The sequence below is a fragment of the Lemur catta genome, chromosome 7, assembly GCF_020740605.2.
Source record: "Lemur catta isolate mLemCat1 chromosome 7, mLemCat1.pri, whole genome shotgun sequence".
Taxonomy (NCBI): Eukaryota; Metazoa; Chordata; class Mammalia; order Primates; family Lemuridae; genus Lemur; species Lemur catta.
The window spans coordinates 42,121,178-42,138,085 of record NC_059134.1 but is presented as its reverse complement, the minus strand read 5'-3'; positions in this window follow the sequence as shown (position 1 = coordinate 42,138,085).

Here is a 16,908-nt window from a genome sequence, read left to right as displayed (position 1 = left end):
AGCTTGTATTTTAATAAATCCCAAGTGTACTTCCAAAGGCTCAAAAGAAAGAGACTGCTTTTCAAAATTTGCCTCTTTCTAGTCTAAGCATTACGTATTGGTGAAACATTAGCCTACAAGGAAATTATTTTACTTGTGTTCTCTTCAAATAAAACTATTACCATGCCAAGTACAAAAGTCTGGGTTTTCTCTGGACACTAAGAACTCACGATCCTCACATGCAAATTTAACCTGCTAAGTCCTCTCTGTTTCAGTATTTTAACATCAAGGTCTGGTTTGGGATTTAATTTGACAGGCTGTACCTGTCAGCTTTTGTGTAGCCTACTTTCATCACAGTTCAAAGGGAGTGTGTGAAAGACTTACTTTCGGTAAGTAGGTCACCTGAGACACATGTTATGCATGAGGAATCCTGGAATTCCTGCTACCTGGAGCACTTTTCATGGTGACTTGAGGAGCTTGCTTACAACTTAATAACCTTGTTGAGAATACCAGCGACATTGGGAAGGAATAGTACCATACTTCATTAGGGAAATCTGCCGAAGTGATGCAGATCCCTGGTGGACCTGAATAGAGAAAATAAACACCACCCCACAACCTGCTTTTTGGTAATAAAAAGAATTAAGTGAAGTATCCCAAGAATGGAAAAACAAGCATCACATGTACTCACCAGAAAATTGGTTTCCCTGATCATCACCTAAATGCACATTTGGGAATGATACCAATTGGAAATCAGACTGAGGTGGTGGGGGGAGGGGATGGGTGTATGCCTACATGATGAGCGCATTGAGCACCATCTGGGGAATGGTCATGCTTGAAGGTGCTGACTCGGGGAGATGGGGAGTGGGGGGAGGGGATGGGGGTATAACTACATGATGAGTGCGATGCACACTGTCTGGGGAATGAGCACGCTTGGAGCTCTGACTCGGGGGGATGGGCGGTACATGGGCAACGTATGTAACCTGAACTTTTGTACCCCCATAACAAGCTGAAATAAAAAAAAAAGAAGTGCATGGAAGTTAGAAAGCTTCCTCTGTGGGAAAAGAAGTCCCAGCTAGAAGGTTGTGTTCCAGCCCATGCCCTGAAGTTTTTAAGACAAGAGGTGCTTAGAAAGAGGTACAATTTAAAAAGAAAATGTCACCAACCTGTTTACTCTAAAGCCAGGCTGGTTGCCAATCACATTATGCTCCATTTGTAGGATATTGTTCCTGTCTATTTTGGTTTTTAGTCATAACAACACATGATTGTTCATTGCCTGATTTTACTCTCATGAAAACTTTGCACTTTGACCTGATTTTCTCAATAGACTAGTTCCATTTTATAATAAATTAGATCAATGATTGATTACTTAAAGGTAAGCCATTGTATTAAGTCAAAGAAGTGAGAAATGGACCAAGAAACGGTTCATTTTGTATAAATAATATAAATGTTTCCTAATTCATCCTCTAGTCAGGTCTTTGGATTCCCATTACTTATGCCAAGAGATTACCATCTAACAAGTTTGACCTTATCTTCATTGGTGATCTTTCAAATGTGGCTATTGAGGAAACCAAAATGCCTAGAATTATAGAATTACAGCTTGGCATACTCTAAAACAATAGTAGTGGCTCATTCAGATTGAGAATTATTTAACATTTACTGTTCTAAGCATCGTGCTAAGTGTCTCTTATATACTATCTCATTTAATCTTCACAATAGCCCTATGAAAACAGATATTATCATCAATATTTTACAAACAAACAAACCGAGGTTCAGAGAAGTGAATTCCAGAGCCCAACAGTCGATAAGAACCAGAGCCAGGATCCCAATTCTGATCTGATGTATTTTCGAGCTTCTATTCATCCTACCATTTCCATTGCATACCTTAGGCTTCTAGCATTGCTCTTTTGAGTAAAATATTAACTCCATCTCTCCCCATTCGTCCAAGAAGTGTGATGTGAATTCCAAATTAGGATAGGGTTTTATTTTTTTTTATTTTTATTTTTTGGTAATATGATCAGAAATGAAGGGAAAGTCCAGGTAAGTTTTGCTAAAGTAAACATTAATAGCTCTTCCATTCAGAACAAAATCAAGATGCTGCAACATACAAAATAAGATTTTTAAAATCAATAAGTATTCATTGATAATTGAGTAAGGTGGATGGAGATGGGAAAATAATATATGACTTAAATTCCCAATGAATTTGGAAAGACAAAAGGGTCCATGCAAAAGAACAACTAACAATGCAAGGCTATATATCCCAATGGCCAAGTGGACTAAATAACTTCTCAATGCTACAGGGAATCAGAATGTGTAGAGATCCCTTTGAGCTTGGCTGGGAATGATTTTCAGCATGGCTGTATAAACCTAAGTCTCAAATCCTGTAGTAGAGAATGTTGTATCAGTTCAAAGGAAGGAGAAAGCAATGGAATTTGGAGGACAGTGAGAATACCAAATAGAGGAATCCACCTCTTGGTGAGCCTTGAAGATAAGGTAGGACATAGGAGAGGGCCTGGGATGACCACTTGGCTGGACAGTTCAGGAAACACTGGATGCAGTTAATTTGATTCCTGAGTTCAGATACCAGTTTCAGTGTTCAGACAGAATGCATGCCCACCCCCTGTCACACTGCAGTATCTATAGGAGAGGCCTAACTTTGCTCAGAAGATCCAATATATGACTTCTTATTTTAACTGTGAAGCCCCCTCTTATATTAGGTTACAGTGCAGGGATTTATCGAGTGCGTTCCTTAGCTTTGTTCAGTTACTTCAGGATGAATCCTGCACATCCAGAGTATCTTTGTACCTGCTCTCAGGACTCACATTGTCTCTGTTGGCCCTTTCTCTGGGGCTAAAAGAAACCACTGTCAACAACTCCATTCCCTGCATAGAGGGATTTATACTCTGATAGCTAAGGTCTCAGTTTGCCTGGGATAGTCCCAATTTACTGTTGTTCAGAGTGTCCCTGTTCAAACAATAAGTTACATGGCCACCTTCTTATAGCCCTATCTGCCATCCAACATAGAGGCATGTGCTCTGAGAGCTACTTTTGTCCCTTATCCCAGCAAAGCAGACCTACATTTCTGGTACTATTCACAGAGATATAACGCCATCAGCCCAAATCCTCACCTCTCCCGGGAGTATGGATTTGGAAGGCCCCAAATTTTTTGAAACTCCTCCTCCTTCTAAAACCATTTAAACAGCCACCTGCCTGATAATAACAGCAAATTATCCAGATATTTTGACTCTTAGCAATACTTTTCAAAGAGCACTGCTAACACATCAGTCACAAATTCTCCACAACTCCTCTGGTCCTGAGCACTCAGTGGAAAATTTGAGTGCCTGGCGTCACCACCTGCTGAACTATTTCGTTTTTACAACGCTAAGAAACAACTTGAGGACAAGCTAAGAAAATATCAGACATAAATGTTGCATTAAGCAAACAATGGGAGCAAATAATACAAGATAAGTCAGAAGCAGCCCCTTGCTACACAGCTGTTCCAAGGGCAAGTAGACCACAGTGACCTGGCAGACAGTATGTCCTGGACAAATGTTAACGTCTCCGTTGCTCCAACTCTAATTGGAAATTCTTTTGCCTCCTACATGCACTTTTAATTTAAAGGACCTTGGGTCAGGTTGTTTCCCTGCTCAGCTCAGTAACAAAACATGCTGGGCAAGCGGGCAGGAAACGCCCTTAAACATATAGTTCTGGCTGGGGTGAAAGTTCACATAGATCATTTAGAACTCAATTTACAGAGGAAAAATGTGTTGAACATCTACTGTGTTTTGAATATAATGTAGTCCCTGACCAAGATAGAGTTTTTCAACAAGGTTGCACTTCAACCAGAGAGGCGAGACAGGTGCAAAATGGAAAACAGAATCGGACAAGCACCCCTAACAGAGATGAAACAAAGTGGGGTGGAAACACAGAAGGAAAGACTAGTTCTGACTTAGGGGGTGGTAAGGACTTCATGGAGGTAGAATGTATTATTTACCATCATGATAATAACAACATTAGCTAGTATTTATGGAGGGCTAAGACATATGAACTATGACTAAAAGACTAGTCTAGATACTTTAAATGCACTTTTCTCTAAATCCGCTTTAAGCTTGACTTTGAAGAAAAGGTATAATTGAAAGAAACAGAAATGGAAAAGAAAGGGTATTCCGGGTGGCAAGAACAGGCTAATGAAAGGCATGATGTCAGGAGGCATTCAGGAAACAGTAACTATTGTAATCATTTTTGGCCAGACTTTTGGATACGTAAGGAATAAAGGGAAACAAGGCTTGAAGCAGAAGTTGGTGCCTTCAATATCACAGTGAGAAATCTGAGATTTGTTAAATAGTCATTGAGGTTCAATTAAAGCAATTACTCTTAACCACAGGTCTGCAACAGAATCCCTTGGTGGCGGGGCGGGGGGGGGCTTTCTCAAAGTACACATGCTCATGCTTCACTCCCGGAAACTAATTTAGTAAGTCTTATTTGCAGCCCAAGAGTATGTAATTTTTGAAAACTCCTGGGCTATTTTGATGGATGTCCCAATGGAGAACCACTGAATTAAAGGCTTCTCTTCTAGGAACTGTCATGATTGGATCTGAGTTTTAGGAAGACTTAAGCAGTAGTGTGGAGGATGATTAGTAAACCCCGCAACAGCACGTGGAATGCAAGGGGGCTTGAGGAGAGGTGACTGTGGGCACGTTCTGTTGAGGTGAATGTGTGACAGGGTCAGAATTGGCGGGGCCTGTGCATTGATCAGATGGGAGGAGGAAATAAGGGATGACTGTAATATTTAAGCCCATGCTGGGAGGATGGTACTGCTCTTGATCGAGACAGGAAAGACAGAGAAAGGATCATATTCATAGGCAAAAATCATGAGTCTTGTTTTAAACATACTCAATTTGAAATGGCAATTGGTGACCTTACGTGGTGATGGACCAGAAATATGTGTCTAGATGATCACAAATGTATGTCTAGAACTTGGGTGTCTTGATGCTTGACTATGTCTATTTGGAGTCTTCTGAATTGAGGCAGTGGGGTGTCTGGTTCATTCAAAATTTTGTTCGGTTGAGTTGAATAAATGAGAATGTAAAAAAGATTCCCATGAATAAAAGTTTAAGAAGCTTCCCATTCAGGGTTCGGGGAAAGAAAAGGAGTGGCTGTAGCCTGAGAAAATGCGCCAGGACAAGGAGCCACAAGAGTGCAAAGGCAGCAAAGACACAGAGAAAAAGATCTTCAGCAGGCAAGGGTATGCTTCAGTGTCCAGTGCTTCTGAGTTGTTAAAAGGGTAAGAGAATGAGTTAGCTGGGTCTTTTGGTTGTAAAGGGTGAAAATTGACTCTTGCTAACTTAAACAGAAAAAAGGGACTCTAAGGCCAATGCCTGAGGTGGGATTATGGGGCAGCTCACAGAGTCAATAGACGAGATGCACAACCTAGGCTGGGGAAGGGTAGGAACCAAGGCAGCTCTGGGGGCCATCTGGAAATCCACAGCTCCTTTTCCTGAGTGGTGCAGCCATTAATACAACTCTGCTCCAGCAAATTCTGTGCCTCTCCAATCCAAGCTCCAGATCCCAGGACAGAGAATTGTGATTGGACCAGCTTAAGTGTATGTCTCTTTCCCTAGAACAATTAGCCATGGCCAAGGGAGTGACATTAGCAAAGCCAGGCAGTCACCGCAGATGGGTTCTAGCACCAGACCCCAGTGAGAAGAGGTCACTGAAGGTTAGCACTACTCCAAGAAGCAAGTTCCAGTGGATTGTGGAACTTATGGGAGCCAGAATGCAAGGCATGGATAAGTGGGAGGTGGCAATGACACATCACAGTCCAGTCCTGTGACGATGAAAGGAAGGAGAGGAATAGAGTGGTGGCCTGAGAGTGGCAGTCTTGAGGGCAGGCTTTTTGGGTGAGGTTAGGCTTAACCACATTTGTAGGCTGAGGCTAGATCAAATGGAGTAAGAAATTAAGATCCAAGAAATAAAGAAGGTAATTAATGGTGCAGAGACCTAGGTGATGGCTAAGTTATTTCAGTCAACAACATATTGAATAGAAGGGATCTTAAGAGACTTTGTGAAATTGCCCATATATTCTATATAAAATAATATGAATGTCAAAAAAGGAAGAGAAAGGACAGTTGCTCTCTGTATATAAGGGTGTCAGTGGTGGTCACAAAGAACTTGAGGTGCTTGCACAGGGAGAAACAGTGAAATCAAAGGCTGTGAATCAAAGCAGAGATACACAAAAACTTCTTAAGAGGAAAACCTGGCTTGTGGACTTGCAAAACTTGTCTGTAACAGAAATGAATATATTAACTTGGCTAATCAAAGAAAGCATACATAAAAAAAGTGATTTTGCAAGTTAGGTAAGCATAAAAAAAAACAGAAGTCACTGACACAAATGTTAGGAACATCCATCTCAGCACTGTCCAAGACAGGCAGTGACCTGGCCAGTATTTCAAGTCCTGTGGGTGAGAAACTTTCTTATCCCAATGCCATTAAACAGTCAACTTTCTTAGTCCCTGTGCTCTGCAGTCAGAACAACCTTCTTCCTGGTTATGGTTAAGCTTCTCTCTTAAGGAAGACTGTGTGTTTGTCAAATAGACCTCGGCATTCTGGTTCCTATGCAGTAATTTCTTCTAAATGAAAAAATTAATGGGTTTCTGATTTTGATTGGACGTTTCATGGCATTTGACATGGATCGTAAAGACCCCATCAATCTGAGAGTAATTTCTCACTGAAAATTAATAAACTGATGCCATGGTTGGGGCAGACACTGCTACCTACCTATCTGTGTTTAGTGACACCCTCTCACCATTGGCCCATGCATGGCCCTTCTTTTATTTTATTTATTCATTTTATTATACCATTGACAAATAAACATAAAAACAATAAAAATTTAAAGCCACAAATAAAAGATACACTGGTTTGTATATCACTTTTGTAAGTTTGATTAATGTATGGAACTAACGCCCAGAGATAAATTTTCTCTCCATGGGTGGATAAAATCAGGGTTCCTGGCCTGTCTGGGTAAATTCAGGTCATGATACCACCTTGGGAGGCCTGTGAGAGATCATTAATGGTCTCCTCCTGGCAGATGTGCTGTTGACATCATTTATTCTCTACAAACTGTAGAAGCAAACTCTGATCTTTCTATACTGCTTGCTTGGATCAAAGAAAACTGTTGGTAGAACAAACACAACTTTTATCCCCAGTGAAGAAATACAGTTCTTGACTTTTATCTGCCTGCTTCTACACCAGGGGAAATTGGTTGATTAATTTTCGGAGATGCAAAAAACAAAACTAGCTAACATTAAGTAAGCTTTAACTATATGCCATGCACAGAGCTATGCGTCTATAGGCATTATGTCGCTGAATCCCACAGCAGTCTGTCCCGCAGCCAGTGAGAATACGCTCCTGGTGCCTCAGCCACGTCTACAGCCTGTGTCCTAAGTCTCTGAGTTTACCCAGTGAGGACCTCCGCCTCCCACTCTGCTCCTGATCTCGGCTCCTCAACCCCTTGCCTCACTGTCTGTCCAGAGCAGTGCCATAACCCTCGGACCCCACATCTGACCCTGATCCTCCTGCCTCCTCCTCAGCTGTGGGGACATCCCCCTGTCAGAGCAGTCTGGGCGATGACTCCTGCTGGGTGCGGGCCAGGACGTGGGGGTGCAGCAACCGTGCAAGCTGCAGCTCAGGAGGCCAGCATCCCCTCCGGACTGGCCCCAAACCCTCTAAAGGGGAACCAGTCACCTCACTCTTGCACTTCCTCCTCTTTCTGTCACACCTAATGTGGGCTGAGCCCCTCCACACTCCTGGGGAACAGGAGCCCCAGATCCGTATTCTCTGAAGTGTGGCAAGTACCCCAGCTCCTATCTTCTACTTCCTTTCCCATTGGAAGAGCCAGTTTCTTAGTGCTCTCTCACCACCCACAGAGAAAATCTGCTGTTAAAATGATCCCACTAGTGTTTTTCTTGATTTGCTAGAAAGTTCCTCAGAAAGCGATATTTAGTTTCCCTCTAAATATGGCCTACCACTGAAGTATTATTATTATTATTAAGATGATGGTGGTGATGTCTGTTCAATCAGCAGATCTTTAATGATGTTCTTTTTTAATGATTTAATGATCATTTAATTGAATTGAAATTAAAATTTAATTTAAATGATTTAATGATCATTTAACTTTTTTTCTGATTTACTGATCTTGAATGCTCTTTCTGTCTTCTGGAGAAGCCTGCCTGATCAGATGAAAACTGGAAAGGAACCAAATGTCACCAGGACCTAAATGACCAACTTGTCCTGATTTGCCCAGGACTTTCCTGGTTTTAGCATTGCCTGGCAAGTAGCAAATGTTTAATAAATGTTAACTCTTTATGTTATTGTGGTAGTTGTTTCTATAAATTCTAGTAATTTAGAATGTCGAAAACTAAAATTGGCTTTTAAAAACTGGAGTTTAGTTAGCTCAGGAGAATAACAACAGCATCTCCAGGCCATGTCACAGTTTTAGCAATAATTACTCTCTCTACAATGGCAGGATACACTGCTTTCAGAAGATTCTCAAACAATATTTGTTCAAGAGGCATGATGACTAAGATAATACTATGGGCTTTGCTGTCACCTAGTGGAAAGTTTGATTATAAACTGTTCTCAATAACAAACTCATTGTGAGCTATCAAACCAAATAGGTGTGTTTCGTAATTGCCAATTGGCTTGCATTCTACAGTTAGTTATAATATCAAACCTCTGGCGACCAAGTCCTTGTCTGTGTGGATGCATATTTTTTTTAACAATCCAAAACAGCAAATCCCATGTGACCTGCCTCATCAGAAATCAGTGGCTGCAGAGAACATTCTTGGCAACTGCCAGGTCTCCCAGTTCACTGGAACACTGCCAGATCCTAAGAGCAGGGGTCTGGCACATGGTACGCCTTCAACAAATAACTACTGGATAAATCTTTGCCACAGTTTGGGCGTGGTGGCTCACAGCTGTAATCCTAGCACTCTGGGAGGCCAAAGCGGGAAGAATTGCTTGAGCTCAGAAGTTTGAGACCAGCCTGAGCAAGAGCAAGACCTCATCTCTACTAAAAATGGAAAAATTAGCCAGTAGTCCCAGCTACTCAGGAGGCTGAGGCAGGAGGATCACTTGAGCCCAGGGGTTTGAGGTTGCCGTGAGCTAGGCTGATGCCACTACACTCTACCCAGGACAATAGAGCAAGACTCTGTCTCAAACAAACAAACAAAAAACTTGGGTATGATAATTATGAACAGAAAACAATAACAAACCCACACACAACAAAACAAAAAGCCACCTTATCACATTTCCTTTTTTAAAGTGTTTTTATACATTTTCTTACTTTATTCTCAGAAAAACCAATGAGATAGAGTACATTTCCCCAGTTTAAAGATGAGCCAGTTGCTGCTCAGAAAGGATAACACAGGGAGTCAAACAAAAATAAAGAAAAAAAGAAATCACAGTTGTCTTCTGACTCTAAATTCTGAGCTCTACCAGAATCAATACCCTGCTCACCAGGATCTTGTGGTTGGCTCGTCAGGAGAGATATTAGGAAAGAAGGTAACAGTTTGGTTTGTTTTTGAGAGCGGTCAAGGCAGAAGGCAAGGCCCTGGGGTGCATGGGCCGCTGGGTGGGAAGATGAACTCTTTCCCTACCCAGGCCTGGTCCCAGTGCCGTGCCCCAATCCCCTGCCCTCTGCTTCCCCTGGTCTCTTGCCAACGTAAGTTTCCCCCTTTTCCGATTCTCTAACCTTCCCCTCTCCATGGGCAAATCCCTTCCAGCTCTAAAGACCAAAATAAAAAAGTCTGCCTTTATCTATATTGCTCTCCTACCCTTCAAAATAAGCTTATCAGAAAAGTAGATTCTTATCACATTTCACCGTCCACAATTACTCTTTAATGGACCACTGTGTGGTTTTGCCACCAATCTCATGCCCCCCTGGAAGTTGCTCAGGTTACCATGGCTACCTACTTGCCAAATTCAGGGGACTTTCAGGTGTCTGCTTCACTCTTCCAGGCATTTCACACTGTTGACCATCACCTCTATATTGAAATTGATCCTGCCACAGCTCCTGCGACGTGGCTGCCCTTGGTTCTCCTGCCATGCACTCCTAGTCTCCTTTATAGCTGCCACTCATATTCTCCAAGCTCCCCCAGGAGAAATCTCAAGGGAGTAGCACCCCCTGACACCCAATTCCGTGCCTATGGCCTCCGACCCTTCCCCTGAGCTTCTGTCTCATTGAACCTCCCTGAGACACCCCAAACACACTCCATCAGATTGTACCCGTCACCTTCACCAAAACCTGCTTCTCCACCAGCTGCGCAAAGCAGGAAACTAAATGTTATCAACAGAAAAATGTAATACTGAAAAAATTAGTGGAAGACCCCTGGGCTTAAGGGAGGATAACTTTCTTATGCCCTCTGGTTGCCCACCTAAATATTTTCAAATTTAATTTATCATTTTATTTTGTGAAAGTTTCAAACTTATAGAAAAGTTGTGAAATTAATACAATGAGCTCTCATGTATCCTTCACTGAGATTCAGCAATCGCTAATACTTTGCCACATTTGCTTTATCTTTTTCTTTCTATAACTGCATTATTGCTGTTGTTGCTAAATCATTTAAGAACAAGTTGCAGACATTCACTCCAAAGTACTGTAGCATTTATCTTTTAAAACCAGGGAGATTCTCTTACATGGAACAATGATCATTCAGAAAAGTTAATGATGATACAATACTATTACGGAATAGGCAGTCCTTATCCAAATTTTGCCAGATGTCCCAATAATGTCCTTTATAGCAATTGCTTTGCATCAGTAGAGAATTTTTTTTGTATGAATGGAGAATCATGCCTTGCATTTAGTTGTCATAGTTCTTAAATGTCCTTTAATCTGAAATGGTTCCCCAGCCTTTCTTTGTGTCTTCTGACATTAACATTTTTGAAAAATGCAGGGCAGTTGTCTTGTGGCTTGTCCTTTAATTTGGGCTTGACTGGTAGTTTCTTCATAACTAAATTCAGGTTATACATTTTTGGCAGCAACATTACATAAGTGACATCATGTCCTTCTTAGCCTGTTTTATCAGGAGTCATAAGACAATAATTTGTCCCATTGTTGCTGTCACTTAGATACAGTGTTGTCTGCTGTAAAAGTACCTTTTTCCACTTCTAGTTAATGAATAATCTGCGAGGAGACATTTTCAGGCTGTGTGAATATACTCACCCTCAACAAACTTTTACCCAATGGTTTTAATATTCCTTGATGATTCTTATCTAAACCAAAAATTACTATGATACGGCTGCAAAATTTGATTTTCTAGCTCTATTATTCCTTCTGCATTTACTAGTTGATGTTCTATTATAAAGAAAAGGTTTCCCGTCACTTTTATTATTTGTTTGTTTGTTTCTTTTTTAAAGGTCATTAAGCTTACTGTTTCTTTTCCCCAAAGTGGTATGATCCATTCCCATCATGATTTTTTCTTCTTTTTGCTTGTTCAATTTTTACTCAGTGATTTGGCTGGTAGAAGTCCTTCCAAGCTTCTTCCTCTTGTTAACATGACTCATATTTTAATTTTTAAAAGCACTCCCTTATTTCCTGGCACAACAAAATGTTCTAGTCTTATCTTCGTATTTATCTTGTATTTTAGAATCAGCTATTTTTAAAGGGGAATGATATTTGGACACCAAGATCTAGGTGCTAGGTGTGCTCATTATCCCTGGTGTAGCATTTCGTCTAGGCTCTTTCAGCAGAGGGAGCTAAGAAGGACATATGCATGTACATGGATATCATTTTTAATTTTTAGAAACCATGATTGTATGCTGGTATCTCTAATTCTAAGCCAAAGCCGATATCACAAGTTCTTCCTTATTTCTCCCAGTTGCATAAGTTACACTCCTTTATCCCACAGCAGGAAACCTGGCTCCCAGAAGCAACACTATCATTACTCATTTACTCAGTCTTAAAATGCACACAAAATAGTTTCAGAATCATTACACCCATACCACTACCAAAACAATAGTTGTCTATACTTCTTTTTGTCTTTCGACCAAGGGTATATATCTAAGCACTGTGCTCAGAGTCACTTGGATTCATTCTCTTTTTTTCCCTTCTGTGTAGCTCTGTCATCCATTTGATGTGCTATTAGTTTAATTTGTCTCTCTTTTTATTCAATTCTAGGCTCCTCTCCTCAGGCTTGTTGATTTAATTTAATGTTTTAAATATGCAAAACACTAGTATGCTTCCAAAAGTCAAAACTATATACAAAACAATGTATACTCAGAAGTGTCACTCTTTCTCCTGTTCTTCCTATTCCACTCTAGGTAAACAGTTCTATTAGTTTCTGGCTTATCTTTTGTAAGTTACTTTTTTGCAAAAAAAAAAAAAAAATGGATATACATGTGTATATTCTTATTTCCTCTTCTTTCTTACAGAATAGTCAATATAGTAAATATATTCTTCTCTGCCTATGTAGTCTGATCAAGAAAGGCTCTGGGCCGGGCGCGGTGGCTCACACCTGTAATCCTAGCACTCTGGGAGGCCAAGGCAGGTGGATCGCTCGAGATCAGGAGTTCGAGACCAGCATGAGCAAGAGCGAGACCCCGTCTCTACTAAAAATAGAAACAAATTATCTGGCCACCTAAAATATATATAGAAAAAATTAGCCAGGCATGGTGGTGCATGCCTGTAGTCCCAGCTACTCGGGAGGCTGAGGCAGGAGGATCGCTTAAGCCCAGGAGTTTGAGGTTGCTGTGAGCTAGGCTGACACCACAGCACTCACTCTAGCCCGGGCAACAAAGTGACACTCTGTCTCAAAAAAAAAAAAAAAAAGAAAGGCTCTGTAAAAAATATAATTTGAAGCTTCTACCTGTTTCTAAGGGAAGGACGGGAGGAAGCCAAGAATAACAACTTAATGGTACTTTTTGAAAATGGAAAAGATGGCGTAGGCCAGTGCTTCTCAAAGGATGACCCTTGGACCAGCTTTATAGCAGCGCACAGGAACTTGACAGAAATGCAGATTCTCTGGCCCAACTGCAGACCTGCTGAATCAGAAACTCTGGATCCCAGCAACCTGTCATTTAACAAAACCTCCAGATAATTCTGATGTGTGCTAAAGTTCGAGAATCACTGCTCTAGGCTAGGCTAGGGAGGAGGAAGTTGAGAGAATAACATCTACCTTTCATTGAGCACTTACTTTGTATAGGACAAGTATAAGTATCTTATATATGTGTATTCTTCATATAGTCTTCACAATACTCCTGCCAGTAGGGGCTATGGCCATTCCAAGTTTACAGATGGGGAAACTGGTACAGAGAGGCTCAGTAACTTCTTAAAATCACACAGCTAGTAAGCAGTGAAGACCAGATTTGAACCTTAGCAGACTGGCTTTAAAACCCATGAGTATAAACATTACTCTATACTACTTCTACCTTAGCATCTGATAAAAAAGGTGCCAAATTTCTCTCCATAGTAGAGTTATAGGCTAGCTGCCTGGGGGACAGCACATGAGCGTCACTGGACTGGGAGAGTTGAGAGAAATGTTTGGTTTGACAGAAGTGAAGCAAGTCCCAGGAAATGATGGTAGGCCAGCGCTTCATGGAAAAGCTGGGAATGTCAACAGTGAGGCCTTCGCTCTGGTGGGGACAGCTGAAGGCCATTGTTTCCCATCTTACATTTTGCTGCAGGCCCTCTTGCTGACCCCTGACTTTCAGAAAGGGTTTATTACACACACAGTGATGTGTTGTGGGGCTTTGAGGCTTGAAGGTGGAGGCCTGGGTCTGGGATGCCTGTGGACAGTGGGGTGGAGAGAGCTCCACAGCTGCAGGATCCTAGATGGGCAGGGGGACAGGATTCACTGGGAACAGGGACTTAGCACCCAAGTTCTCCTGAAGGGAATTTAGTGAAGCCACGAGACTTGTCAATAGTGCTACATGGCAGATCATGCAGAGGCAGTAAAAGAAATGCTTGCCCACTTCCTAGCCCTGAGCACTGGTGGAAGGAGGCAAAGACAGAGAGCAGGAGGAAAACCGCATATGCGGGTCCCTATATTCCTCACCTGAAGGTGAACTGGGGATGACTCATGAGGTCTCTTAAGAGATTCACTGCCCTTTCTCATTTAGGCCTCTGGGGCAGCTCTCACAGACCTCATGGTGCAGTGTGGTGTGGTCCAGCTTTTCTGAGACCCTTCGGTTCCCAAGCTGAATGGACACGAAGTGGAAAGTCAGTGGATCTACCACTGGGGCAGCTGGGGCAGGATGAGGTGACCCTCACGGTAGAGGTTAGGAGTAGCTTGTCTAGCCAAGAGGCTGGAGAGCAAATGTGGCAGAGACCTGGGTTTTGCAACCAGTGGATGCAGAGGGGAGGCCCAGCTGGTTAGGGGTTAATCCCGATCTGATCCAAGGAGACTGGGCTCTAAGTGACACTAGCACAGACTTCACCAGCACACAGGAGGAAAGAGGCACCTCTCTGGGGGCCAGAAGAGGGAGAAGACACACAGCTTGAGGACCTCAACTCTTGCCCTCTGCCTCGGGTCCTGGAAATGACACTTCCCCTCCTCAGCCACCCATAAAAGTGGATGCTAATCTTGGAACCAAAGGGAAGGCGGGCAATCTGAAAGGCCAACCATTTTGCTGGCGATTCTGAGCATTGCCTGATTGAGAATATTTAACATATTGGATTAAATGAAATTTAATGGTATCAGACATTTAATTAATTTTCCCACTAGCAGTTAAGGGTTTGTAAAGATAAGAGGATCGCAACAATATTAAACAATTTCTCTTCTTCCTGTATGCTTAGTGAGAGTTTGATTTTGACACACACACACACGCACACACACACTTATTCATGTGATGCATTGTTTACTTCCTGCCTTCCTCACTAAACCGTAGGGACTGTCATTTTATTCCCTGCTCTACCCCAGTGCAGGAGAGCAGGGACTTGTCTACCTTACTCTCTGTGGTGTCTCCAGCACTTACAGTTCCTGGCGTACGGTACGCACTCGATAAATATTTTTTGATGTTGAATTTTGCACATGACTGTTTTTTGGATAAATCAATCAGTGAAGGAAAGGAGATCATCAGTGGTCAGTGGTTTCCTGGCTATGGATTAACAAGCAGAGACAATGAGAATTCCACAGCATAAAGGTACATTTCTATGGAATCATTATTTAATACAACATTTTCAGACATATAGGACTTAAGGATAATACTTTGCATGTGGATAGTGCCTTAGAGTTTGCAAAGGGCATTCAGTATATTATACCATTTGATTCTTTCAACATCCCTATAAGATAGGTCAGGCATATTAATATTTATTTTATAGATCAGCTAACTGGGGTTCAGAGAGATTAGTTGACTAACTCAAGGTCTAATGCCTAGGAGTCAGCAAAGCTGACATTAGAATCCAGTGTTTCTCAGTCCCAGTTCGCTGGGCCACACGGTAATAGCCAGACAGATATTTGGGGGACTGGCCGGGAGATCAATGAGGAAGGTGCCCTGAGTGCTCCTGTATCTTTCCCTTCCAGGGTGCTGATCGGAATTCACCAGCATCTAAAGCCCCCTGGAGGGGAGAGAAGTAATGCTGCCAACGAGGAGAATGTCTCAGCTAAAGCATTCTCTTCCTGTGAGGAGGCGAGTATGTCAGCTTCGTGCCCACTCAGGATGGTCAACGTGGGGCAGCTCTTCCAGGGCACTAGGAGGGGTGGAGTGGGCTGGATTCCTCCTCTCCAACCTACACACAAGGAAAGGAATGTGACTCAATTTCTCTGTGTCCCCAAAATTGTGCCACGAAAGCATGGTTCAGTTTTCTCAGCCAGCCTGCATTTTTAAGAGGAGACTTCATGCCCTTGCTTTGCGTAGGGCTGGGAGCTGCCTGAGTAAGGGGGACTGTCGGGGATGGGGGCAGGGGAGGGGTATTCCCTTTCTTCACTGAGAAGGCTGCCTAACTAGTTCTGTCACCAGCCTGAAGCTGAGAACCAAGGCGGGCATCAGTATCCTGCCTAATCCTGGCACTACCCATATCGGCCTCACAGGGGCAGTGTAGCCTTAATTAGCAGATGCTTATCAACCAGCTGCATGGAGACGGGCATAGTAGTGGCACGGCTTAATTAGGGCGCAACATCTAGCCAGGGACCTTTCCAGATGACCTTTAGCATTTCTGCCAAATAGTTCCATCAGGACTCCAGCCATTCATTCATTCATTCCATTTTTGTGTCACTTAACAGCCATGCATTGAAAGCCTACAAGAAGTGTTAGGGATACAAACATTTTTTAAAAATAGTAATTTATGTCATGCATCAAGACCTCTGGGAGCTCAATGCTGAGTGAGAGAGAGATTTGAAAATAACAAATACTGTGTAACTGTGGTAAGTGCTTAGCACAGTAGTGATGGGAATGAAGTATTGTGACATACAAGACAGAATTCTTCAGGTCTCAGCTTAAAAGTGGCTTCCGGGAGGATGCCGTCTCTGGCCCGTAGACCAGGTTCTGTACCCCTGTTCTGTGGTGTCTCAGATCCCTGTACTTCTGTCGGTAACACTTAGTACATGGTATTGTTATTCCTTGTTTAGTTGTGTATCTTTCCTGATAGATGAAGCGAGCTACTCAAAGACAGGGGCCATTTCTGTATTGTGTCTCACTACATCCCTGGCACCTATTAGGAAGTCTGGCTCAGCCGGGCACAGTGGCTCATGCTTGTAATCCTAACACTCTGGGAGGCCAGGCGGGAGGATCGCTTGAGGTCAGGAGTCCGAGACCAGCCTGAGCAAGAGCAAGACCCCATCTCTACTAAAAATAGAAAAAATTAGCCGGGCATGGCGGTGTGCACCTGTAGTCCCAGCTACTCGAGAAGCTGAGGCAGGAGGATCACTTGAGCCCAGGAGTTTGAGGTTGCTCTGAGCTAGGCTGATGCCAGGGCACTCTATCCCGGGCAACAGAGTG